Source organism: Notechis scutatus, chromosome 2 (assembly GCF_049901735.1).
Source record: "Notechis scutatus isolate UNSWTSFEM ecotype Mainland chromosome 2, rNotScu1.2, whole genome shotgun sequence".
Taxonomy (NCBI): domain Eukaryota; kingdom Metazoa; phylum Chordata; class Lepidosauria; order Squamata; family Elapidae; genus Notechis; species Notechis scutatus.
This window is the reverse complement of record NC_142010.1, coordinates 228,026,001-228,052,928: the sequence shown is the minus strand read 5'-3', so window position 1 is coordinate 228,052,928 and position 26,928 is coordinate 228,026,001. Positions and strand designations below refer to the sequence as shown.

The following is a 26,928-nucleotide window of genomic DNA, read 5'->3' as shown; positions in this document are numbered from 1 at the left end:
GAATAGAATTCTTTATTGACCAAGTGTGATCAGACACACAAGGAATTTGTCTCCGGTGCATAAGTTTTCAATGTATACACAAGAATAATGATAGATCATTATCATAGTCATTATAAAAATACATTCATCATAAAACATTAGATACAACAGGAAGGTGGAGCTGGCATCATGGTGGTACGACGGGTGATCTTGATCCTCCAAGATCGCCATGGATATCTCAGCTGCTGGTCGGTCCCACGGACCTAAACTGTCCCCGTAGAGATGGTGATTGACAAGGACATGTCCTGTTGATCCCAGGGACACTGCAAAGTCCCTGGTTGATCCAGGAAAAGCCCTTTTAGCCGGTGGTGGAGAGGCAGCCTTCCAAGTTGCTGAAGCGGGGACAGCTCTGGAATGGAAGAGATTGGAAAGAAAGCATGTCAGTTTGGTGAAATGAACTTTTACTGATTATTTCTTGGAGAGAACACCCTGAAAAAATTAAAGTGAACTAAAAGTGAAGAGAAAAAAGTTTAAGCGGCCTGATTAATTGTCAAAGTGAAAGGGTTTTTTTTTGTTTTTTCCCCCCTGTTTATTGGAATTCTGAACTTGGCAAAGCTGTTTAACTTTAAGCAGGACTGGTACTTTTTAAACTTTTTATTTCTGTTTGTATTTCTGTCTCCTTTTTTTAACAACCTTTTTGAAAATTCTTTTTTAATTAAGATTCTTCTGCTTGATTTAAGATTTATTTTTCTCATTTTTTTAAAAAAAAAGGGAAAAGGGTTTATTTATTTATTTTAGTTGCTGGCTGTAGATTGAGGAGGGGAAAGTGAAAGTGAAGGAAAATAAGTAGCACTGCCACCCAAGAGGCTTGGATACATTGTTTCTTTTTTTTCCTTTCACTAGTTTGTGTTACAATCAAGGACTCTGAGCTTTGTATTGGAAAAGATAGAGATGAGCATGGCAGTTTGTTTATTCAGGTGCTCATTTGTGAACAGATAGCTGGAGTCTGGAGTTGAAGTTGAAAGAAAGAAGATTGAAGTGACCTTGAAAAACTCTGAGCTGATATATCAAGGAGCTTTGGATATTTGGTGGCAGAGGCTTGTTTTATATTAGAATTGCTTTTTACCTTTTACCTCCCTTTCTACCACCACCACCACCCCACCAACTAGTTGGGCTTTTTTTTCTCTTTAATTGGATTTTGACTTTTTAAACCAGGAACCAGAATATAAATCTTTTATTTTTGTTTTCTTCTTGTTTATTAAGAGGAACATATAAAATATTTCTCTTTTCTCCCTTTTTATCTTTGATTTTTTACTTTTTACATTTACCATTGCAACTAATTGGATTAAGGTATACAAGTGTCTGAAGACTTTCTTTTTTTCTTTGGAGTGGCAACTGTTTGCCTTCATTTTTTTTCCATTTTTTTTCTTTTTTCCTCTTTTTTTTTCTTTTCTCTCTCTCTTTCTTTACAGATAAGCATTACAAGATGAGTAGAAAGACAACAGCTCCAGCTTCTTTGATACCAACCCCCTCACCATCTGGAGGACAACGATCTATACAGACAATTACAACAGGAAAAAGAGAAAGAGAAAGAAGTGACATTACAAATGATTATGCAAGGAATTCAGAAAATTGAGCAAAAAATTGAAATGATAGATGAGAAAGTGGAAAATATTCAACAGATGATGATGAAATATGAAGACAGATTTTAAAAAATTGAAGAAGATATACAAAGAGATAAGAAAATTGGAGACATTGATATTCGATTGAGCGATGTCGAGAAGGGCAGATGTGAACCATTAGGATGGGAAATAGATAAATCTGAATTTTATCTAAGATTTCAAAATATAGAAGAGGGAAAAGGTGGAAACCTTGCTGAAATAATGGCAGAAATATTGGCACAAGCACTGGAAATAACCAAAGAAAAGATAATGGATGGGATGGATGAAGTGTTTTGTGTTTATACAAGATATGCAATGAGGAATAGACTACCGAGAGAAGTTCACATTAGATTTACTAAGAAGATTATTAAGACACAGATAATCCAGGTGGCAAGAGAGAAAACTCTAAAATATAAAGACAAAGAAATTGTGGTGCTGAAACATATACCAAGAAGAGTAAGAGAGATGAGAAGAGAATATTTATTCTTGACTAAAGAGTTACTTAAAAGAGGAATAAACTACAGATGGTTGATGCCAGAAGGCCTCTTGTTCACTTGGCAGGAACAAAGACACAGAATTGACACCGTTGAAAAAGCTGAGCTATTCTACTTAGAATACTTTAGATGAAAGGAAGAAGAAGAAAGAAAGGAATTGTCACTAATTGAATTCCAAGAGGAGTGTATAGCAGTAATTGAAAAAGAAAAAGAAGAAGGTGCGGTAGGCTGTGAACCCAGAGAACAACGAGAATTGAGGTCCTCTAGAGCAATAAAACCCTCTTATAAAGCTTAACATGGATGAAAGAAAATTGATTACTATTAACATAAATGGACTTAATTTGGCTACTAAAAGAAGGAAAGTATTTCACAAATTAGAAAAATTAAAATTTGATATAATCTGCTTACAAGAGGTACATATTAAAAAACAACATGAATATATACTAAAACAAGGAAAACTAGGGAAATTATTTACATCGTTGGCACAATCCAAAAAAAGAGGTGTAGTATTCTATATTAAAGAAACAATTTTGGCAGAACTAATCTACACAGATGATGATGGAAGGATTCTGATGGTGGAAATAACAGATAACAGCGTTAAAACACTTTTAATTGCAGTTTATGCCCCAAATGATAAACAAGAAGAATTCTACAGAAAATTACATACAAAAATAATTGAATTGGACTATGTTAATATTTGTATGATGGGAGATTTTGATGGAATAATTAATGACCGGTTGGACTATAAAACACAGAAAACAACAAAGAAAGTTAGAAAGATACTACCAAAATCCTTCCTTTGAATAACAGAAGAATTTAATTTAAAACAGGAGTCGCCAACCTTTTGGACCTCAGGGACCACCAAACTCATAATTTTAGATCCCAGGGACCACTAACTGATTCTGTGGGTGTGGCCTAATTTGTGGGTGTGGCTTGGTGGTCATGTGACTGACTGGGTATGGCTTGTATGTAAATATTATAAATATTTATATAAATATTGAATTTTTTTATATAAAAAAGCAACTTTTACCCAAAATCAGGCAAAGCAGGCAGGCAGATTGAGTTGCTCACAGAATCACAGATTCATTCAAAAATCTATCTATCTGCCATTGGCTAGCTCAGTCTGTCACATAAAATTTGCTTGCAAGCAAACTCATAAAATTTGCTAGCAAGCAAACTCACAAAATTAGCTCACAACACACCATGCATGTAAATATTGAATTTTTTATTTTAAAAAAGAGCAACTTTTACCCAAAATCAGACAAAGCAGGCAGGCAGATTGAGTTGCTCACAGAATCATTCAGTGATCTATCTATAAGCCATCGGCTAGCTCAGTTTCTCCAATTTGCTTGCCGTGAGTCTGCACTGAATTTGCTTGCAAGCAAACCTTCAGTCCTAAGGGGAGGCTCGGCTGCATTTAAAGCAGAGCCGAAGATCTAAAGACTAGCTAGAAAGCAAGAAATCCAACCATTTCCTGCTTCCTAGCTAATCTAAATCTCCCAGCATAGCAGAACAGATGATGGTCGGAAAAAGGAAAAACAGAAATTTAGCAGGCAAGTTTACCGGGTAAAGGTGAGTGGGCAGGGAGGGTTCCCGTGGGCCATGTGGGCAGTGCAACCCAGGACAGGTTTGCTATGGAAATGAGGAGAAGAAAAAAATTATACAAGACTACTATGGAAAACAGTACTTTCAAGAGAATATTCAAGAAGAAAAGGTTAAGCAATATCTACAGAAAGCAAACCTACCTAACCATACCTAAAAATATTGAAATAATGTTAGAAGGAAATATAACAATGATGGAATTAACAGAAGCCTTAAAAAAACAGAATGTTGGGAAAGCACCAGGTCCAGATGGTTTGCCAGTAGAATTTTACAAGACTTTTCAGGAAATATTGAATTTTCATCTTTTAGAAGTTATGAATGAAGTTATGTTAAAGAAAAGAATACCAAAAACATGGTCAGAAGTATACATTACACTTATACGGAAGGAAGGTACAGACCTGCACCAAGTTAAAAATTATAGACTATATCTCTATTGAACTCAGACTATAAAATCTTTGCTTCAATTTTGGCAGAAAGACTAAAAAGATACTTAAATAATTTAATCCATACTGATCAAAATGGATTTCTGCCAAAGACAAATCAAAGACAATGTGAGAATTATTTTGGGTACTCTGGAATATTATGAAGCGCACCCTGAGAAGCAAATGGCCTTGATGTTTCTAGATGCACAAAAAGCTTTTGACAATGTGAGTTGGCAATTTATTTTACTGCAATTGATACAAATGGGCTTTGGTAAAAAATTTATCCAAGACATTGAAACAATATACCATGAACAAACTGCAAAGGTGATGCTGAATGGAGAATTAACAGAATCCATAGATATAAGAAAAGGGACAAGGCAAGGCTGTCCATTGTCACCTCTGCTGTTTGTGTTAACATTGGAAGTGTTGAACAGGAATATCAGAGAAGAAAAAGAAATAAAATGAATAAAAATTAAAAAGGAGGAGTATAAATTGCAAGCTTTTGCAGACGACCTGGTATTTATATTAGAAGACCCATTGGAAACAGCACCCAAATTAATAGAAAAAATAGAAGAATATGGAAAAGTAGCAGGTTTGAGAATAAATAAAGACAAAACAAAGATATTAACAAAGAATATGTTAGCAAGACGAAAGAAACAGTTGGAAGAAATTTTTAAAATACAGGTCACAAACAAAGCTAAATATTTAGAGATACATATTACACCAAGATGTAGTACACTGAAGGAAGATAACTATGTTAAACTCAAACAGCAGATTGTGACAGATTTGATAAAATGGGAAAAACTGCAACTATCATTGATTGGGAGAATATCTACAATTAAGATGAATATATTGCCAAGAGTTTTATATTTATTCCAGACAATTCCTATTCAATTAGGGAAAGAGTTTTTTGAAGGTTTAAATAGAATTGTGTTGAAATATATTTGGCAGGGTAAAAAAGCAAGAATAAAATTAAAACTGTTACAAGATGCAAGAATAAGAAGAGGGTTTTCCTTGCCCAATTGGGAGCCATATTACCAGGCGACAAGTTTGATGTGGGTAAAGGAGTGCATAACACTAAGGAACAGTAAATTATTGACTTTAGAAGGCCATGACTTGCTGTTGGGATGGCATGCCTTTCTCTGGTATAAGGGAACTAAAACACAGGGGTATTTTAGAAGACATTATATTTGAGAGGCATTGTTTTTGACCTGGGAGAAGATAAAAAGACAATATTACTTAAAAATTCCAACATGGATATCAACTATTGAAGCTTTTTCTTATCCAATACTATATAAAAAGGAACAAACAGTTAGATATGGTGAGATATTGAATGAAAAGGATGAACTTAAATCTATGCAAGCATTGGAAGAACAAGGTGTAAAAATGAATTGGTTTTCATATTTGCAAATACAATCTAGGTTTAATAAAGTCTCCAAGGCAGAAGGTATTTACAACAAGTTGATTTAGATAAAATTTTGATGGGTACTGATGAAAAGGTAATTAAAAAACATCTATTAGAATTTAAATTGGAGGAGGATCGAGTTAAAGAAATGATGATTGCTTGGGGGGGGGGAATTTTGGATATGGGATTGATTTAGAAAAATGGCAAAAATTGTGGTCTCAAAATTATAAAATGACAATGTCAACTGCATATAAAGAAAATTTGTATAAGATGTTTTACAGGTGTCACCTACCCCCGACGAAACTTGTGAGAATGTTTAAGAATAAATTGGATAAATGCTGGAAATGTCATCAGATACCTGTTTCATATTACCATATGTGGTAGACATGTTCGGACGCAAAGAAATATTGGACTAAAATCCACACATAGTTGGAAAAAATGATAAAACAACATATAGACTTTAAACCAGAGATCTTTTTATTGGGAGTCATACCGGACATATACAATAAAGAATTGAAATATTTGATTGTAAATGTTTTAACAACGGCTAGAATTGTATTTGCGAAGAACTGGAAAAATGACAAAATACCTATGCAGGAGGAAGCTATTAAAAATTATGGAATGTGCTGAAATGACTAAAGTGACATTTGAAATTAGAGAACAAGACAAGCAATTTTATATGATATGGGATTTGTTTTATCAATGGTTGGATAAAAAGACATGGTAAGGTAACAGAATAGATAATTTTGTTATAGAAGCTTAATAGATTGATACAAAATATAATGTAGACATATATAACCATTGGATGACAGCATAATACAATATTGATGGAATAAATAGCAGGATAATTAATAATTGATAAATAGATAAGCATATGTTAGTTTGACAATGTGAGATTGATATAAATTGTGAACAATGATTATGAAAAGATCGCACAAAAGATTCTAAACCAACTGATACACTGTATGTACAAAATGGAAGATGGTTTTATGTTTTTTTATGTGTTGTCTGTGTATGTTTGTCTTAAAATAAAAAAATATTTAAAAAAATAAAGCATTAGATACAACACTTAGTGATAGTCATGGATACTAAATAATTACCGATAATTAGAACTGCAGAAAAAACAATTGCTACCAACCTGCCTTCCGTTGAGGACCTGTATGCTGCACAAATCAAAAAGAAGGTTGTGAAAATATCTACAGACACCCTCACATTCTGGACATAAATTGTTTCAACTTCTACCCTCAAAATGATGCTACAGGGCACTGCACACCAGAACAACTAGACACAAGGGCAGTTTTTTCCCAAATGCAATCACTCAGCTAAACAACTAATTCCCACAACACTATCAAACTATTTAGTAAGACTATATTAGTATTATTCTTCTCATCCTTCCTATTGCCTATCTCCCCCACTTATTACTATAACCTTGTTGCTTGTATCTTTACAATTTATATTGTTTTATTTGTTTCCTAGTATGATTTGATTGCTTATTTGGTAACCTATGACTATCACTAAGTATTGTATCTTATGATTCTTGATGAATGTATTTTTTTTCTTTTTATGTACACTGAGAGCATTTTGGCCAATAAAAAATTATGTTCTATTCTATTCTATTCTATTCTAAATGAACAATCAATACAAATCATACTAGGATACTAATTAAACAATTTAAATTGTAAGATATGAGCAACAAGTTATAGTCATAAGAAGATACGATGATACGGTAGATAAGTGTTGAGGTAATTCCCCATTAGGAGAATGAGTGCACACAGGGAGACGTAGTGAGAGTGGTGAGGAATAACACACAACCAGCACACAGATACACTATATAGTAAAATGTAGGTTTTTACTTCCAGTTAAATGGTTAAGCAAAGTCCAACAAGCAGTTCAAGTCATACACGGTTAAAGCAGTCAGTTTTCAGTCCAGGGATAATCCAAATAACAAAGTCCAGTATCATACACAGTTCAGTAAATAGACTCATATCAAACCAAGAATAACGACGATCAGCAACAGTCAATAGGGAAATGCAGGAACGGCAACTCTCTCGGAATTCAGGTTTCTGGCTCCATCTTATGGCCGTTTGAGGAACCACACCCAGTTACAATTTTAGCATTCCCTTAAAGAGACAGTATTAAAATGTCTATCCTGGTTTATATATTTCCAACCCAACTGTTAGGTGACTTACATTCCTAACAGTAATAAGAAAGATTAGAATAATGATGGTAATACTGCCTTTCTAGATAGCTTGACAATGTTCTGCAAATTAGTTGTTTAGCATAAGTGATGGCATGGGGGGAAAACTGTGCTTGTGTCTAGTTGTTCTGATGTTGCAATGCCCTATAGTGTTATTTTAAGTGTAGAAGTTGAAACTGTTTATGTCCAGGATGTGAGGGGTCTTGTGATGACCCAGGCATGGAACAAAGGCAACACAGTCAGATAATCAGTAGAAGTCCCTTTATTAGCTCCAACTTTGCCCCCAATGTCCTGGTTACCTTCTGGCTGGAGAAAAACTCTCTCAGGAACAGCCTTTGGCTGCAGAGAATCAAGTCAAAAACATGGTCAACAAAAACTGCAACTATAAGTCCAATCAAGGCAAAATGAGGTAATTAGTTCAGCAGGGCAGGAGCAAGAATTCCAGACATGATGGCATGGCAATAACTCAACACAGTTGGGAAGACACCAAGAACACAGGTAACTAAAGTCGACATAAGATAAACTCATGTTTGCTCCCAGCAGCTGCCACACTCAGCATACATTTCTTTTAAACTCTCTTCCCAGCTGTGTGTCAGCTTTGGAAGCCATATTCCACGCTGTCACATAGCCTAAGAAGTTGGGAGGGGGGTGATTTCAATTGAGTAGTTCTAAGTAGACAATATAAAATTCTTTTCTTAGTTCAAGGTTATTAAGTGTGGTGCAGCAGAGAAAAAGGATCATATACTGAGACAGATCATGATTGGTCCATGTGATGTGATGATGGGAGAAAAGGGGATGGATTGTAGTTTGGGACATTGTGGGAAGTCCAGGAAACTTTAGCTTTGAGATTTCACAGATGTGCCAAGTGCTATTCTAATAAAGGTACTTTTGAGATTATGCTTGCCCCAGAATTACTGATTGGAATGGAGGTTTGCTGGAACACAGACATTATCTCGAAACTTTGAAAGGAGCCCTTTTGACCAATCCCTGGTTTGTGGAGCATCAAGCCGACTTGACAATGAATGAGGAATTGGCTTGGAAAGGGACAAAACTTTATGTACCCAATAATCTAAGATTAATGGTACTAAAGCGTAGCCATGACTCAAGGTTGGGGGGACACTTTGGGCTCTTAAAAACCCTGCATTTAGTCAGGAGGCAGTTCTGGTGGACAAAAATGAATCCTGACATTGAAGACTATGTGAAAAGCTGCTCAATTTGTGCCACAATGAAACACAGAACTGGAAAAACCCCTGGCCTCCTTCAACAAGTAGCTGAACCAACAAAGCCGTGGGAAGAAATCATGATGGACTTTATAGTAGAATTACCTGAGAGTGGAGGGAATATAGTTATTTGGACTGTTATCAACTTATTCTCTAAGCAAGCCCACTTTACAGCCTGTAAAGGACTACCTTCAGCAAAAAAGCTGGCAAACTGTTCATGAAGTATATCTATAGGCTCCACGGAGTACCTTGTAGAGTAATCTCAGACCAAGGTGTACAGTTTACTGCTAGGTTCTGGAGGGAGTTTTTAAGGTCCATTGGGTCATCCCAAGGATTATCCTCAGAGTTCCATCCTGCATGCAATGGGGCAGCAGAGAGAGTGAACGCCATGGTAGAATAATACATTACATGCTATGTAAATTATCAACAGGAAAACTGGGCGGAGCTGTTGCCATTTGCAGAAGTTGCTTATAATAATGCAGTACATAGCAGTATAGGCTTAACTCCATTCCAAATCAACACCGGCATGGAATTTGTCCCTATGCTGGAATTATCTACAGAACCTCCCATATCCATGTCCTTAACGAAATTGATGAGCTCATTAAAAAAAAGGTTGGGAAGATACAAAAAAAGCTTTGACTGAAGCTGATGAGGAATATAAAAAGCAAGCAAATAAACATAAATCCCTCCAACCACCATTTAAAGTAGGGGACAAAGTGTTTTTGTCTACTAAATATCTAAAATTGAAACTTCCCAGTAGGAAGTTGGGCCTTAAATTCTTAGGTCTATTCCCTATATCAAAGATAATCAAACCAGTCACAGTCCAATTAAATCTTCCCTGACTATTGGGAAAATACACCCAGTGTTCCATAGTAGTTTATTGAAACCAGCTGTAAGATCTAATCTAAGGCCCATCCCAACAGCTCCCCTCCAAACCTATGATCATAAAGGGTAAGTGACATTGTGAAATTACAATATTTGGTATTGTGGAAGGGTTGCCCTTTGTCAGAGACTACATGGGTAAAAGGTTGGGATGTACATGCAGATAGATTGGTTAATCAGTTTCATAACAAATTTCCTGACAAACCAAAGGGTCCCCTTGGATGGGGAAGAGGGGGTTAAGGGCATCGCATTAGCCCCTGGTTGTGTTTTGTTTATTATCTCTTTTAGGAGGTGAACTTTTCAAGGGGAGATGCCTGTCAGCTTTGAAAGCCATGTTCCATGCTGCTACATAGCCTGAGAAGTTGAGGGTGTGTGATTTCAACTGAGTAGTTCTAAGTAGACAAAATAAAATTCTTTTCTTAGTTCAAGGTTATTAAGTGTGGTGCAGCAGAGAAAAGGGATCTTATACTGAGACAGATCGTGATTGGTCCATGTGATGTGATGATGGGAGAAAAGAGGATGGATTGTAGTTTGGGACATTGTGGGAAGTCCAGGAAACTTTAGCTTTGAGATTTCACAGATGTGCCAAGTGCTATTCTAATAAAGGTACTTTTGAGATTTTGCTTGTCTTGGAGTTACTGATTGGAATGGAGTTTGCTGGAACACTGACACTGTGGCTAATGAAAGGAATCAGGGCCCTTTCCTTCCCCATAAGCCACACAACCCATGTTGCTCTCTTCTCCATTCCTCCCTGCATGCCCTAGGATGAATAGGGGGTGGTCCTGGGTCTTCCTCTGAACTCCCTCTCCCTTGTTCTACATCCTCCCTGCTCTGCCCAGCTGGACTTTGCACTTCCCCAGTTTTCTCCACAGCCAACGGAGCCACACTCCCACTCCCTGTCAGCTGTTCATTTTCCTCCTCAAATTCAGACTCCAACAGGGGCATGATAGGTCTGTAGATATTTTCACAGCCCTCTTTCTGGCTCGTGCAGTATATAGGTCCTCAACAGAAAGCAAAATAGGATTAAAATAAAAGGTGCTACATGCATCGTAATATTGTGCAATATGATTTCACCATGAGTCCATTCCATTAAATCTAGATAGGTGGATATTGATTAAAAAGCTATTATTTATCCCTTATGTTACCTCACTTAATAGGCCCTATGTTAATTTCTGTTCCAGTTGGATGAGGAATTTGAATTGCTTATTCATATATATTTTTGATTGTTTTTTCATAGCACAAGAATAGAAAAAATGAAAAACTAGTAATATAAGTCTTCTCATAAGAATAAAAACTGATACAATATTGGAGTAATTCAAGGAGAATATTCATAGAGGAATTTTTGGAGTGGTGCGGTGGCCTAGGTGAAGATGCTTGCCTCCAAGTCAGAAGGCTGAGGGTTCAATCCTAGGCAGTGACAGATGTTTCTCTATCAGTGTTGCAAAAAGAAAATATCTGCTATGAATTCTGTGTAAGTGTCAGGAAGGGCATCCAACCGTCAAATGCTCAGCTCCATTCAGTCACCCTGACTCCATCCCAAAGCAAGGGATTACAGAGTGGTAAAAAGAAAAAAAAATCTGGACTATTCAGATTTCTGCTTTCAGGAAATAATAAAAGTGGGCTAATCTGAAAACAAAAAGTGTTTTAATATGGAGAAAACAAACCCTCTAAAAAAATTCACAATGGTATATCTGTATATCCTAGGCAAAGCTGGTGGAATTGTGTTTTCTAACAAAATAATTATCACAAATAATATCAGGAAGAAACTTGGTGGGACAACAACAGCAAAATAGTCTGGCATATTGTCTGGATAAAAGGCAAAACAACAACAAGAACAAAAACAGAACAAGGAAAAAAATGAATAAATTATGCCCTTTGCAGAGTATTGTGCTAATTTAGAAATATCTTTTGAATTTTACAATATAAAATTCTCTTAATGGAAGTATTTATCAACTGCGGGTAGTTCACAACTTACATTTGTTCAAAGTTATACTGCACACACTGACAAAAGTGCCTTGTGACCATTTTTCACACTTACAACTGTTACAGCATCCTCATGGTCACGTGATCAAAATTCAGACACTTGACAACTGGTAGGTATTTAACACAGTTGGCAACTGGTATGTATTTATGATAGTTGCACTGTCCTGGGGTCATTTGTAACCTTCCTACTTGGCTTCTGACAAGGGAAGCCAGATTTGTTTAATGACCAAATGATTCACTTAACAACAACAGTGCTTTGCTTAACCACTGTGGGGAAAAATCATAAAATGGGATAAAACTTATTTAACAACTGCCTTGCTTAGCAACATAAATTTTGGGTTCAGTTGTGACCATAAATTGAAGATTACCTATAATTTAACTTTTAAAGCAGACAGAATTCATAAATTCTCACCAAGTAGCTTTAATTTATGTTTGTTTTTTGGAATCATCTTCCCAGCTTCTTTATCACCAATAGACCCTCCTCACATACACACTAGTTCTTCTCTTCCACTCTTTCTTGTCTTGAAAGTAGAAAACAATGTTTTGGGCCAACACAAGTTTCCAAATAGTCAAACATCTCATCAAAACTCCCAGCTACTCATTACTTTACATTTTCAAAGCAAAGCAGTGTCAGTGTGAAAACAATAGGCAATCACTTTTAAATATGATTTTAATATGACAAAATAAATCTAACTCTGTACTAGGCAGGCGAGTGGCAGGGGATAACATGAGCAAAGGGAATAAAAAGAGCTCTGAAGAGCCCATACCAGTTGCTAATACTTAATCTCTTTAAATAATGAATTAGCTGCTCATATCTACTGTCGCTGCTAAGAGAAAGCACTTTCTTTGTAGAGTGTAGTAAAGCTTGAATACCCATGAATTATTCAATATAAAGTGTGCCACTTAAAATGCCCTGATATTGGAAGGCAAGTGTAAGATTATCTTTTGTCTGTCAGAAAGCATTGCTCCCAAGCTACTGAGACTTGAGGGGCTAAGAAAGGGAGCCAAGATACATCAGGCCAATTCAAGGTGTTACTGCAGTTCAAAGAACTTATCTTATTTAACCTGACCTTCACTCAAAAGCTGTGCTAATACTTCAGAACTCTCCTCCTTTTTTCCACTGCCATCCTTTTCTTTTTGCACAATTCTTTCCTGGATTCTGCACTTCCAGCATAACATGCCAAACAATGCATACATTTAGTGCATTTAATGCAACAGAGCAGTTTCAAGTTTTTATTTGTTGTTTTCCCCCCTTTCTTTTCATCAACTCCCCCTTCCTCTTCCCTCAGCATAGAGTACCAGCTATTGATCCACCAGTCTTGCTTACATAGAGAAATGTATTTCCTTACTCAGGTTTCTAACGGCTTCCAGAGCTAAGTGATGACCTTTCTTGTGCAAAAAAAAATTGTAATCCACAAAAGTAGAAGGGAGGAAACACAGTTGAGTGCATTGAAGTTTGATAGCAATAAACTTCATCTTCCCAACAATCTAAGGGTCCCTATGTATCCCATGAACAGTTCTATTAGATAGAATTGTGTTGATTAAAGAATAAACATGCATTTTATTGAATTGAAAGTAAGATATACAATCCAGATTGTACAATCCAGGCATCCTGTGAGGATCATAACTGCTGTCTGCATTCAGTATCATGGTATTTGCATACCTTATTATGATTTCAGTTTTAATTCCTGACTTAATAAACAGGTCTCTCTCAAAATATTACTCTGTTTTAGCATATCATGTTTCACAATTGACCTTGTTGTATCCTCACTTTCACTTCTTTACGTTAGAGTCACATCTTCAAATTCAATAATTTCCACTAATTCCCTTTGCTTGTGCTTAATTTTAGGACAGTCAGTTTGGTGTAGTGGTTAAAAAGATCAGGTTAGAAACTGGGTGATCATGACTTCTAGTCCTGCATTAATCCATTTGGGTGACCCTGGGCCGATCACTTTCACTCAGGTATGGGCAAATTACTTGTGAAAATGATGCAAATAAAAATGATTTTCCAAGTAGTCTTCAGTAAACACCTCAAAAGCATCTCAAGTTTAGTTCCATAAAGCAGCATCACCTTAATGATGCTTTTCTAAAATTTAGCAAATTTAGTTGGATGTTCAAACCAAAAACAGAACATTGTCTTGTTTGAGATTACTGAAATATGATGACTTTCTGGTCATCTTTAAAGTAATAAGAATTGCCTTGAAGTCTTAGTGATGAGAATTGGCTTTCAGCTTCAATAAATAATGATGCCATTAGAAGAATCACCGCTAATCTGATGGACTTCAGATAATGCTGGGACTACAATATATGGGATTTGCTGGGTAGAACTTACAGGAACCTATGACTGAATTCATTTTGATACCAAGGGTAGGAGGACTGCATTAGAAAAGGGCAATCCAAGTTAAAAAAAATGGCTTGGTCCAGCATCAAAAAGGCTTTAAAAATGTCCCAAGCTCTGTTTCTGAAAGAAGTCTGTTTCTACTAGGCTCTTCATAGTGGTAAAGAAATATGGATCTGGTCTCTGTTTGTATCATTAATATTTAATTAGTCTATAGTCACAGTCTATATCAAATCATGTCCAACATGGCTTCATGGAACCAACATTATATTTCCTGGGAAATAATATAGAAAAGGTTTGCTGTTGTACTTCTGGTTTTGATTTTTTTAAATTGAGTTCTGATTTGATTTGATTTCTATAGCCGCTTCATCTCAGCAAATGACTAAGGGCAGCTCACAATTCAGAAACATATACATTACAAGTAAAATCTTGAAAACATTTTAAAACAATAAAAACCATTGAAACCCTAAAAATATTAAAAGACCTAATTTGAGTACAAACCAAGACACCTGATTTGTTAACAATGTAGCTAGGAGGTGAGAACTTTGGTGCATGCCCCAGGTTCTTCTTTAAAGCTGGGTCTTTAAAGCTTTACAGAAACCTAACAGGGGCCATTCTAATCTCTGAAGAGTTTTGTTACATTAGTATGCAATTTACTCAAGTGATTTTTTTTTGGAACTTTAGGTTTGGGAAATAATTTAAGATGGACAGTAGCAGAACCCATGAATTAGATGTCATTAAACAGCCGTGTCATACTAGTTTAATATACTATTTATTGTCTTACACAATAATGTGAAATCACAACTGCCAATTCTTTAGCTGATATTGGCCTTCATAGCATCAAATTCTTCCCAAGCACCTAAAGTAAAGGTAAAAGTTTCCCCCATCCAGTTATTTCTGACTCTAGGGGACAGTGCTCATCTCCATTCCTTAGCTAAGGGAGCCAATGTTGTCCAAAAACATTTCCGTGGTCACATGGCCAGCATGACTATATGCAGAGACACATGGAATGCTGTTACCTTCCCACCAAGTGTTACCTATTTATGTACTTGCATTTGCATGTGTTCTTGCTGCTAGATGGACAGAAGCTGGGGCAAGTAACAGGCGCTCACTCCATCACACAGCACTTGAATCTTAAACCCAGGCTGTTTGCCAGTCTTCCAGATGGCAAGCTCAGCTTCTTTAACTACTGAGATATAGCACTCCAATTCCAAGTACATATGATGTCATAATGTATTGATATAATATATGTGCAGATCGAAGTAATGTATTTTGTATTTGACAGATGGAAATTTTATCAAGGCACAGATTTTCTAAGTGCCATACAAGAGTTTTTGTTATGGCACCAGTGTACTGATAACCACCAAAATTACCATAGCCAGTTTATGTCATAATCTTTCAATTTTGATTTTCAGATCTAGATACTTTGTGATTATTTTTGTAATTATTATTAATTCTTCAGTTTTGTTAGATCACTCCATTCTATTTGAGAAGAAAATTGTGTTACTGTATAGTAGATACTTATCTCACATCAATTCTGAAAATATTTACAGCAGAGATTTGAAATAGGTCTTATTACTCTGTAACTAGGTATAAAAGGCTTTGTAACTAAATCTGATCAGAAGAACTTCTAGTCCTTTAAAATTAAAAGATTAAAAAACACTATAATTTTGCTCAGAAATAGACTGAAAATTAGTTCCGTCTACAAAATGCAAGCTTAATGTAGTTCATCATTAAATTACATGTAATAATCTTGCAGCCCTATTCTAGACCAATGTACTGATTCTGAATAATGTGTAAATATACCTCGCGTACAATTTGTTGTAAGAGTATAAATAGGAAGTCTGCAGAACAGGGTGGCATTCTGCAGTGCAAGTTATCACTATTCAGGTAAGGTTGCAACTGGGATATCAGCCAAAACTGATAAAAAGTCCTTTAACCCACAAAGGTCACTTGAGCCTCTTACTACAATCAGCGCTGAGGTTTTTTGCTACATGTTAGAAAAGAGTATAAAGTAACAGATATTTAACTTGGTGTTTCTTGGTGTCAAGAACCAGTTCTGGGAGATTGGAACAAAGAACACGAGAGCAGAGGAGAAGGTTTCTTTCAAAAAATCAGTGCCTCAAAAAGTGATAACAATTTGCAAGAAGTTTCCATCTCTAATCAGATTGCAGATTTTGGTAAATAAAACTTAGTTGGGTAATATGCAAGCCAATCTTTGACTTAGAATGGAAGAAATTAACTTTACTCATCCTCCTTGAAGAAGAGCTTTAAAAGAGAAGAAATTATTTAAATTATATCATTACTAGAACAACTCTCCTATAGCTATCTCAGAGCAATTGTTCCCTTTTGACTGATTCAACTATCCTTCCTGATTCCAGCTATCACTCTTCATGCTTTTTGTGTTCCTAGTACAGATTCTTTGAAGCATGAGATCAAATAACTTCATGTCTACTATACAATTAGCCAGTTCAAATTTTAAAGGAGCCAGGGCAGGATTATTTTGCTTTTATTCCACCCTGACTGTCAAAACTGAAAATAGAAGTTTGGCCATTATTACTGTCTGCCTTTGGGTGAAGCATCATTGGAGATCTGAGATTCTATCAGGATAGTTAGTAAACAAATGGTGATGTTTCGTGATGTTGGAAGGTGCAGGAAGAAAATAGGGAAAGACTGTATATGCATCCAATACTGTTTATCCAACAGTAATGAGAAGGCAGTGCTATTAAAAGGAAGGATAGTGGTTTATATTCCACTCTGGAATCAATGCAGATCCAATTTTGAACAAATAAATAACAAATTCTTTAATTATGGGATGATTAAAGAACATTAAGAAAGATATAGAAAAGACCAAATTATTAGTTTTTAATAGTTATTTAATGTAAATAAATAAAAAGCTACCTTGCAATATAATTTATCATCACCATGTATCCTCAGTTTACAATGCCTCCAAACTACTGAACAAATTACAGCCCAATGGACCAAACGCTAACAATTATATATGTGTACTTTGTCTGGACTAATTTGTATATATATCTGATATATCCCATTATTCAGGATTGGTCCAATATATGTTTCAGTTTAAACCAGACAAGGGTGCACGCTCTTCCAAATTTAGATAAAATAGACCATTGAATTGGCAGTAAGTGAAACTTACTTTGATATATGCAATGGTATTTCATCTTCAATTATTTCTAGGATGCTTATCAGCTTTCAAAACCACAGGTCTCATTGAAGACTATGCTATAAAATAAGGAAATTGGGGAAGGGTTAGGGTTAGCCACGATTTTCTTCAACACTGGCAATCTGAAACCATTGTATTGTTCAGTTAAATGATGGAGTCAGTCCTGCCATTATCAAGCCAAAGTGTAGGATAGCCAAGGCTTCATGTATACCAAATACTGAAAGTAGAGTTCCTACATGTTACAAAGTGGGGACATCTATGCATGTGTTCTGGGAAATTCACCATTTGAGCTTCATCCACAAAATATAGTACCAAGTAATGGCAGGTGAGACCATCTTGTTAGGCAACACAGAAGAAAAGGAAGGCAGATATAAAGTATACCAACAGTGCAATGCCCAATCTGTTTGCCTTTATGAAATGGCAACCTCATGAACTTCTTTGCAAAGTATACACAAAGGGAGATGAACAAAATGAAAGGTAGAAACTGAATATAATAATAGAATTATAACAATATTTTTGACAACCAGTTTTGTGTAGTGGTTAAGATATTAGGCTAGAAATCAAGAGACCGTGAGTTCCAGTCCTGCCCTAGGCACAAAGCAGTTTGGTAACCTTGAACCATTCACTCTCTCTTATGAGGAAGTTGGCAATAACAGATCACTTCCCAAAAAAACCTTGCCAAAAAACCTACAGGAAGTTGTCTGGGGATTAACATTGATTTGGAAGCACAAGAAAAATATAGGTTAACAACTATAAAAGAAAGGGGATTGGAAGATGTTTATAGAGGAACGTGGTTAACCTTACTTCTTTCTCAGTACCAAGAAACAGTCTTCTTTAAGCCTTAATGTCACAGTTTCCCAACTCATGCTAAATAGTTCTTTTTAACAGAAATAAGTAGCTTCTATACATCTAGAAGACAGAAGATTTTGAAAGCTAGCCTAAAGTAAAACTCGTCATTTTCAGCTACAGCAATAAGAACAGTGGCCTTTTTTTTAACAGTGAGATGCTCAGATGGAAAAATAAAAATTTTAATTGAAATATGTTTCACAGAAGATATTTGGACTTTTTGGGCACCAAGCCGCTTTTCATTTTTGTGAAGTTAAACAAATATAGGCAACATTTTCTTTCTTTTCCAAAGAAACTGTTTGTGTAATTATGAAGCGTATGAAAAAAAGTTCATAGCAGAAGGATAGGATAAAATAGTATGGACTTCTGTTATGAACACCTTTCCTGCCTTTTCAAAAGTACACTTATTGCTAATTAATTTTTCTTAATTGGTCTCTTTTTTTTCTGTTGATGATCTTCTTCTATCCAATATGTGACTATATTTTCAGTCTGTTACATTTATAATACTTCTTAAATACTGAAAATAACACATTTCCATTTTTGTTGCTCAATTTAAAACTACACTGAAAACAGCTCGAAGGAGATATAAAGTGGAAATCCAGAAATATAAATGGATCTTAAGACAAAGATGGATTTTTTTAGCAATATTTGGTTACACTGCCTTCTAGATCAGACATGGGGAATATATTCTAAATGCAGATCTTGAAGGACAAAGAAGCTACTCGTGATATCACATACAGTTGGATGTCTGCAAGCTCATCCTAAAGAACATTGCACATTTTAGTCATTAAAAGGGACTCATTGCTATAATCCCATTTGGAGGTACAGCATTAGGACTTTGTCTGCCCATTTTTAAATTATTTTTTTGTAAAATGTTGTTTTTAGTTCTGCTTTTCTGAGATCACATTGAGAAAGGCAACCAATTAGTTGTTACATGGCATCAATGAAGAAGAATTTGTGTCTTTTGGCCCACAAAAATAGTCCAGTAAGAACATTAAAATATTTATTCCAGGGACTGCTGATGGAAGCAGAATATTCCTTTTTTGCCTAGTATGCTATGCACAGAACTGCAGCAAATGGAGAGCTATGCTATTTTTTGCATTGGAAGCCTCATTTAGACTTCACAGTTAATAATTTTATTTGTCATTACATATAGATATAGATATAGATATAGATATAGATATAGATATAGATATAGATATAGATATAGATATAGATATAGATATAGATATAGATATAGATTTAGATTTAGATATAGATATAGATATGACACAGATATCATGTGTGTATAACCCATTTTATGTATTTGGCAAAGTGTCCCCCATAACGAATTTCAAAGCATGACAAGCTTTTTGTTCGATTTGCTGAAATAGATCAAAGTAGCCACCTCTCTGGAATTTATTCTCTGTTCCTGACAGAGAACTGGGCTAGAAATCAATGACTGCAGGTACATATGAAACCTATTCATACCTTCAGCAGGAATGAGAGACTGATTGGTGCTTCCAAGTTCTTTAATATTCTCCAGATAAGTTCTTTTTAATGTGGAGTTCATTGTTTGGTATTGCAAATGACTCACAAAAGGACATGATAATCAAGATTAATTGCTTCTCTGTGGCACTCTGAGATGTTGAGTTTATACAGTCCCTGGACAGTGGCAAATCACACCTGGAGGCAGAACATTGGATTAATTGCATGGTGCTTTAATCCTTTCTGTTCCATGATTCTACAAAGTTTCTTGCTCTCCAATATCAATTTGTACCTTTTCAGTGTATTAAAATATCACATTTGCAATGGAACTGGTAACATCGATACATGATGATTTGTCAACACATTTTTTATATTAGGACAGTAGAATAAACTCTAACAGAAAAAAATGAAGGTTTTTTTTTCCTCCTCTATGGCTACTTTTGCTTTTGGGATACATTTGGTTAAATACAGAGGTGGAATTCAGCTGGTTCGCACCAGTTCACACGAACTGGTTGTTAACTTTTTGCCAAGTTCGAAGAACCAGCTAATCCCACCTCTGGCTGGCCCTGACCATCCCACTCCGCCCCTCCCGGAGTCTCCCCATACCCCATTTTGCCTTCCAGGCCCAAAACAGGGTATAGGAGTGTTGCATGGCCCCCTGCACCCCGCTTTGTCTTCCAGGATGGTGTCAGCCCCAGATCCATCTTGATTCAGATTTAGGGCTGCCACAGCAAGCTGTGGGAATGGGAGAGTAGAGAAAGGGTGGATAACAACATTCTTTCACCAGAGATCAAGAGTTGCTGGAGTTGCTGGAGTTTGGTGGGGAGTGACTGGACTTGGCGGGAGTTCAGAATTGAGGTGGATTGGAGGGTGTGACTTGAGAGTCATAAAATGCAACAGGGTGTGAGTTTTAGTGTGGAAGAGGGAAAACATGGGAATTCACATTTGGGTTTCCCCCAGATGTGCCAACATGACTTTTCTAATAAATTCTTACTTTGATGGATTTCGTCTCTGAGTTTTGAATTGGAATGGAAAGTTTAGTTGGAATGCTGACAGATGGTGCAGCCAAAACGGGGCACGGGGGTGTTGCGTGGCCTCCTATGCCCCATTTTGGCTTTCAGGGTGGTGCAGGAGGCCTTCTAGGCTAAAAAAAAACTGCTCTAGGGTGAGTTGGGAATGGGGATTTTGCATTATGATTGCTCATAAGTAAGTAGGAACCAGTAAAAGAGGAACAGAAAAATCCCTATCTGTAGATCAGCGGAGTTTGCTCTTATTTTCATATACTAGTGGCTTACTCTGTCAGTGTTGATCAGTTGTTTCACAAAAAGTGTTTGATTGGTGCCAGGTCTCTACAGCTTTAGGCACAGAAGGGCTATTCTGCACCCGTCCCTCAAATGTTCTTTAAAATACAGAGTTTCCCAGCATTCTTTTAGGAATCTCCAACATACAAAGTGTAGTCACTCATCCTAAAATGAATCCTCTTTACCTGGAGCTTCAAAATGTGCTGTTTGCTGGGAGGTATGTAGCTAAAAGTCAGAGTACATATAGTGTACATCTGACTTTGCGGATATTTCTTCATAACCAAACAAAAGTGTGTTTTCTGTGCAGTTCACACCCCTTGGTCACTGATCTGGATGTCACAAAGCAATTTTGTAATTAACTCCACTTCCTTTTTGGCTGACAGTGTGCTGCAGGAGGCTGAGTGCTGTAATGCCTCCTGGCCACGCCCACCGTTGCCATGCCCACCCCACCCAACCACACACACACAGATGATCATTAGGGCAGAGAACCAGTTATTAAATTATTTGAATCTCACCACTGGTTAAATACATCATCCCCATCTACCAAATCATTTCCTTCATAATGCAGAATAGAGGAGGGATCATTTAATCTATTCTGCTACCATTTTCTAATTCTATTCCAACTCTCATACTCCCAACTCTCATACCATTATGTAGCTAAAAGGGTTAATGAAAAGACACATTGCTTGAGATTGTATTAGTATTATTTCCAGTAGTCTGGAAAGTTCGGGCCTTTTTGATATAGAAATATATAATAATGTACATTGTTCCCTCCTCTCTCTCTCTCTACCCCACTCTTTTTCTCTCCTTGTTTTTTGTTCCATTTTTCCAATTATCTATTTCTGATGCTAGTGTTGTTTAATAAATAAATAACAAGGCATCTTTTTTCTAACTATACTGAATACTATGTGACTTTTATCTGGTGGAAACTAAACTAAACTGAAAATTATCTAAGTCATTTCACATTTTCCATGACCACTTTGTCCCACTACAATTTCCTCAACTGAAAACAGGAGGTAAAAGTTGCACCAAGGTTTCATTGGCTCAAAAATATGTGCACAGGTTTTCTGTAGTTTTGAGGCTATAAACAAAATGGTCTTGAAAAGTAAAAGAGGAATGAAAGTATAATCAAAACACCTTAAGAGAAGACAGAAATATGTACTTCATTGGAAACTTATATTTCACATTCCATAACTGATTTAGCAATGGTTTCCATCTGTCTGGCTTGGAGAGTTAGAGGTTGAGAGGGAAGCAACCAATGATTATGGTATTTTCCTTTTTCTTAAACCATCCCTGATTTCACAAATATAGAGATTCTTGAATGAAACTCATGCCATACCACATACAGTATATGCTGAGAATATGAATCCAAATATATTCATTTATAATGATATAAAACACATTTTCTCTGTTTTTTTTTCTTGAAATGATTAAGGGGGCCATGAAAAAGTAACTTCAACATAATAGGATATTTTAGATTGGGAACAGGTAGAAGCATGGTTCTTTCTAGCAAGGTTAATTCTGCACTTGTCCCAAACTTCTTCAAAAAAAAAAAGCACCTTTGGAACAACCATGACCTGGATGACTGAGAATCTCCATAGATACTTAATTCTGCACTCCTAAATAGATCACCATGAACACAACTTAATTGAAAATGAAACATATTCTGGGTACTATCACTCTGGAACTATATTACCATATTGTCAAAGTCATCTAAGATGCAATCCTATTCTTCCTTATTGGAATGTAGAATTTCTTCCAATCTACAATAGGCACCACTGTGCTAGATTCCCATGTTACCATCAAGCTTATGTAGCAAATCAATTTCCTGGTTTGGGATGGCATAGAAGGAAACTGTAAGAACAGCTCGAAGAACTAGCTAGGTCAGAACTGGAATTGTAAGGTGGGTAATTTCCTGTTAGAGTCAAGGTGCAATGGCACTTTGCTACCATTTGTGTACTCTCTATGTGTATGTGAATATGTATGTTTAAATGAATGAGTCTCCCTCTTTCCTGTGAAGTCAAGGTTCCATTATACCTAAATAACATGTCATGGCATTTTTAAACAGTAAACAGTTTTGTTCTTCCTCACTATTGAAACAAGTACAATAAGACAATGATAAGGATATGAATGTATGTCTCAGTCCTGCCCCAAGTTGGTCCCTTAAGTAAGAATGATCCTCAACTCCATTCAGAGTGAAAGGTTTACTTTACTAAAAGCCAAGTGGATTACAGAATAGCAAAGTCAGTACTGAAGTTCACACACCAAACTTTCCTGGTTAACTTTCCCCATCCAATTCCTCCCCAGTTCCTCCCTCTTGTTGGTCCCTTATTGTCCAATTAAATTTGAATAAATTGTCAACAAACTGTCTCTTCAACAGTGAGGTGGCTGGTGAGCCATTACATTCTACTCACAGCACTTAGACCTTAGATGGTGTCTCCAGAAGATACAATGAGTAGTTAGTCTTCCCACCTCCCAACCAGCTCCCTACCCCCATAGTTCATGGCAGACTGGCAGCTATCAATTGTGAAGTTTAAGCATATGATAACAGTTCTGACAGTATTGATGTACAAAGTTCTGATTGAAAATAAATTCTTACAGTTCCACATTAGTAAGCTGAAGGAAGATCTACTCAGTATTGGTGAGGTTGGCAATAGTAAGGACACTTGTAGGGAGGCACAAAAGTGTTTCTGAGGATTTGCAGGATAAGGCTAGTGGTTTGTTGGAAGTGGCAGACTGATCTCTGTTTTTGCTGAACCAAAACTACCCAACCAGATTTTTAATTTAGCATTGAGCTACAAATGGGGGAGGGGTGCAAGTTCAAAAGATCCATTCTGAAATTCCTTTTTATGGGGACTGATCTTGAGCTGATATGAGACTTATAAAAATAATTGCATGATAGTACTACAAATGTTTATTCCATAGTCCCTACATTCAGTGAGACCTGCTTGCTCATTCATCAGGACGCTTGGATTTATACCTCTGGTGTGAAATAAAGTTGACTACTTTTTGCCCTTGGCAAGATGATAGTTGATCTTGGCCCTCATCCTTTAGTTTATGAACAAACCTTTGGCTCTGGTTCTTATGTAAACATAAAGTTTTTGCAGAAGAAAGGAAGGGTGTCACCTGATTGAGAAGCTTTCTTTTTCATTTTTCACAAGCTGCTTGAATCGCTCTCTTCATTTTGAGTAATCTCTCTTCTTCATGATTCCTACAATGAACAGAATGATAGCTTTGTAGGCTGACCTACTTCCACAAGTGCAATACCAGATGCTTCAAAACATTCAAAGCAATACTATAAGTACTATTACTATTTATGTAGTAATCAGCTGCTGCATTGTCTATTCTCATTTGAATTTGTCTTGCTTTTGACCTAACTCCAGGAAAACAAATAGCAAAAAGGGGGGGAAAGAATCAGAGAGATAAGCCCATAATACCTTACCTAAGGCAGAGAAATTTTTGTAAACTGACATCAATCAAATACAATCTTCGAAGGAAGAGATAATGTTTGATCTCTACAGCGCTGTTTTGAAAAGACACAATGCACTTCTGGGATCTCACTTTATGCCTGAGGTTAGAAGAATGTCAGTTTTTCTTGATAAAATGAGATTAGAACAATCTCTTTTTTCTTCTTCTCCTCCCCCTCCACTTCCTATGGACAAATCTGTCAGATGTCTTGTCCTCCTGTAGGGAATTTGGATTCTTTCAGTTCTGCAAATGCTATTCTGCCTACTCCAAATTTTCTTGCAGAAGTGGCTAAGTGACCTTTGTTTTATTCTCTCTGGTTTCATGAACATATTAACCAAGAGAATAAGATTTAAATAGCCATCTATTGATTCTGCTAGTATAGTAGAAGTATTAATGCTCCCGTTTGAGTTTAATCATAATAATGATTTTTTTAAAAAAACTTATTTTGTTTATAAGTAATTTAACACAGAGAGCAAGTAAAACATCAGTTTCAATATCTTTTCTACCAACTGTAATTCGATGAATAGGATATTGGAATCAAGCATCGTTGTGGATACTAGTCATGGAAACTTTGTGTTGAACAAAAAATCCAGCTTACATAATTTATCTTAAAATTACATTAATATAAATTTTAATGTTTTTATCAATATATTTAAGGAAGTTAGGAGTTTTTTCTTACTAAATTCACTAGACATAAATAAAAGAAATTTTAACTCAGAGCTGAAGCCTTGATCTTCTTTGCTTAAGTTTCACTAGAGGAAAAGGGAAGGACGTTTTTCTTTTTTCAACTGGAGTATTTGTTCTTTCATTCACTGACTTTTTAATTAGATTTATATCTACCTTTCCTCTAGGAGATCAATGTATACTCCTCTTGAAACTTCTTAATATCTTAAATAAATTCAGCTTGCAAAAATGCATTGCATTTGGAGTATTTCTAGGTAGTATTCCAATTAAACTCTTCCTCAAAGATATTATGTTATTTTCTTTCTAGTTCAATTTTCCTTTTCCCAAAAAAATATAATTTAAAATTTTAATAGTTTCCTCCTATTTTTTCAATTTTTTAATAATGGAGAGAATGGAGAGAAAAACTGTACCTGAAATTCAATTAAAGTATATACTCTGTTAAACAAAGAAAAATGGTTTGGTTTGGCCTTAGCCTATTTATGAACCAAACCTTTTACATACTATGTACTTTATAATAATTTGAAGCACAACAGAGTATGATTATTCCTATAAAGGTATTAAAATTCTTCTCTCTCTATTTCCTTTTCTCCATTCACCTACGAATGTTTGAAACAAGCATTATGAGCTGAACCTCAAAATGGCATATTTATGAGCTCAGAAATACACGTTACCCAGAATTACAGCTGTTCAGAATTTTGTGGTATAACTTTTAGTTCCAAAGACATATCAAAAAGAAAGACAAGTCTACAATATATTTAAGGATTGTTTTGAAATTAAATACATTGAAAAATAAGAATTTAGAGGTAGAAAGTCTTTTAAGATATGAATTTAATTATGTATTTAAATATGAGGTTTGGGGTCTTAACCTTAGGCTACACTGAGTCAGTTTTAACATGATTCCTTTCCTTTCTAATCTATGCAGGAAGATGTCGTACCTCATAGAGTCTTTCAACAGGTGTGGTTGAAATATATGTATCATAAACATATAAATATTTGTCTGAAAATGGGAGACAAAATGGATATCTGTATCCACATTAATGTTATAAATGGATTTCTCACTTTACAGGCAATTAATTTTAAACAGGAATGATTAATTATGTTAATATTTGTCATGGCTCTGAGTGAAAACATATACATTTTCTTGTGTATTTATTCATTCATTTATCCTTTTTTTTGTACTTGCATTTGATTGTATATTTGGTAGATGTAGACTGGGTAAATTCCCATTCTTATACTGTAATTGAGATCTAGTTGTTGAGGTAATTCCCCGTTAGGAGAATGAGCGCACACAGGGAGACGTAGTGAGAGTAGTGAAGAATAACACACAACTAGCACACAGATACACTGTATAGTAAAATGTAGGTTTTTACTTCCAATAAACGTTTAAGCAAAGTCCAAACAAGCAGTCCAAGTCATTCATGGTTAAAGCAGTCAGTTTTCAGTCCAGGGATAATCCAAATAACAAAGTCCAGTATCAAAAACAGTTCAGTAACAGACTTACATCAAATCCAAGATGAACTATGATCAGTAACACTCAATAGGAACGGCAACACTCTCCAGAACAACACAACAGGACAACCCAGGTTTCTGGCTCCATCTTACGGCTGTTTGAAGAACCACACCCAATTACAATTTTAGCATTCCCTTAAAGAGACAGTATTAAAATGTCTATCCTGGTTTATATATTTTCCAACCCAACTATTAGGTGACTTACATTCCTAACACTAGTCAATCTAGGTTTAGAACTAGTCATGAATAGATTCCAGAAGATGAAAACCTTTTCCATATATTACTC

The 26,928-nt window shown here is 35.8% G+C and overlaps 1 long non-coding RNA gene across 1 annotated transcript; it reads right to left on the bottom strand.

Annotated features, from left to right (window-relative positions):
* Positions 1 to 26,928, bottom strand: LOC148132535 (uncharacterized). The gene is made up of 3 exons (XR_015748141.1): positions 26,635 to 26,928; positions 24,108 to 24,192; positions 1 to 388 (listed from the first exon to the last, which is right to left on the bottom strand). It is a non-coding gene; the product is annotated as an uncharacterized LOC148132535 (long non-coding RNA).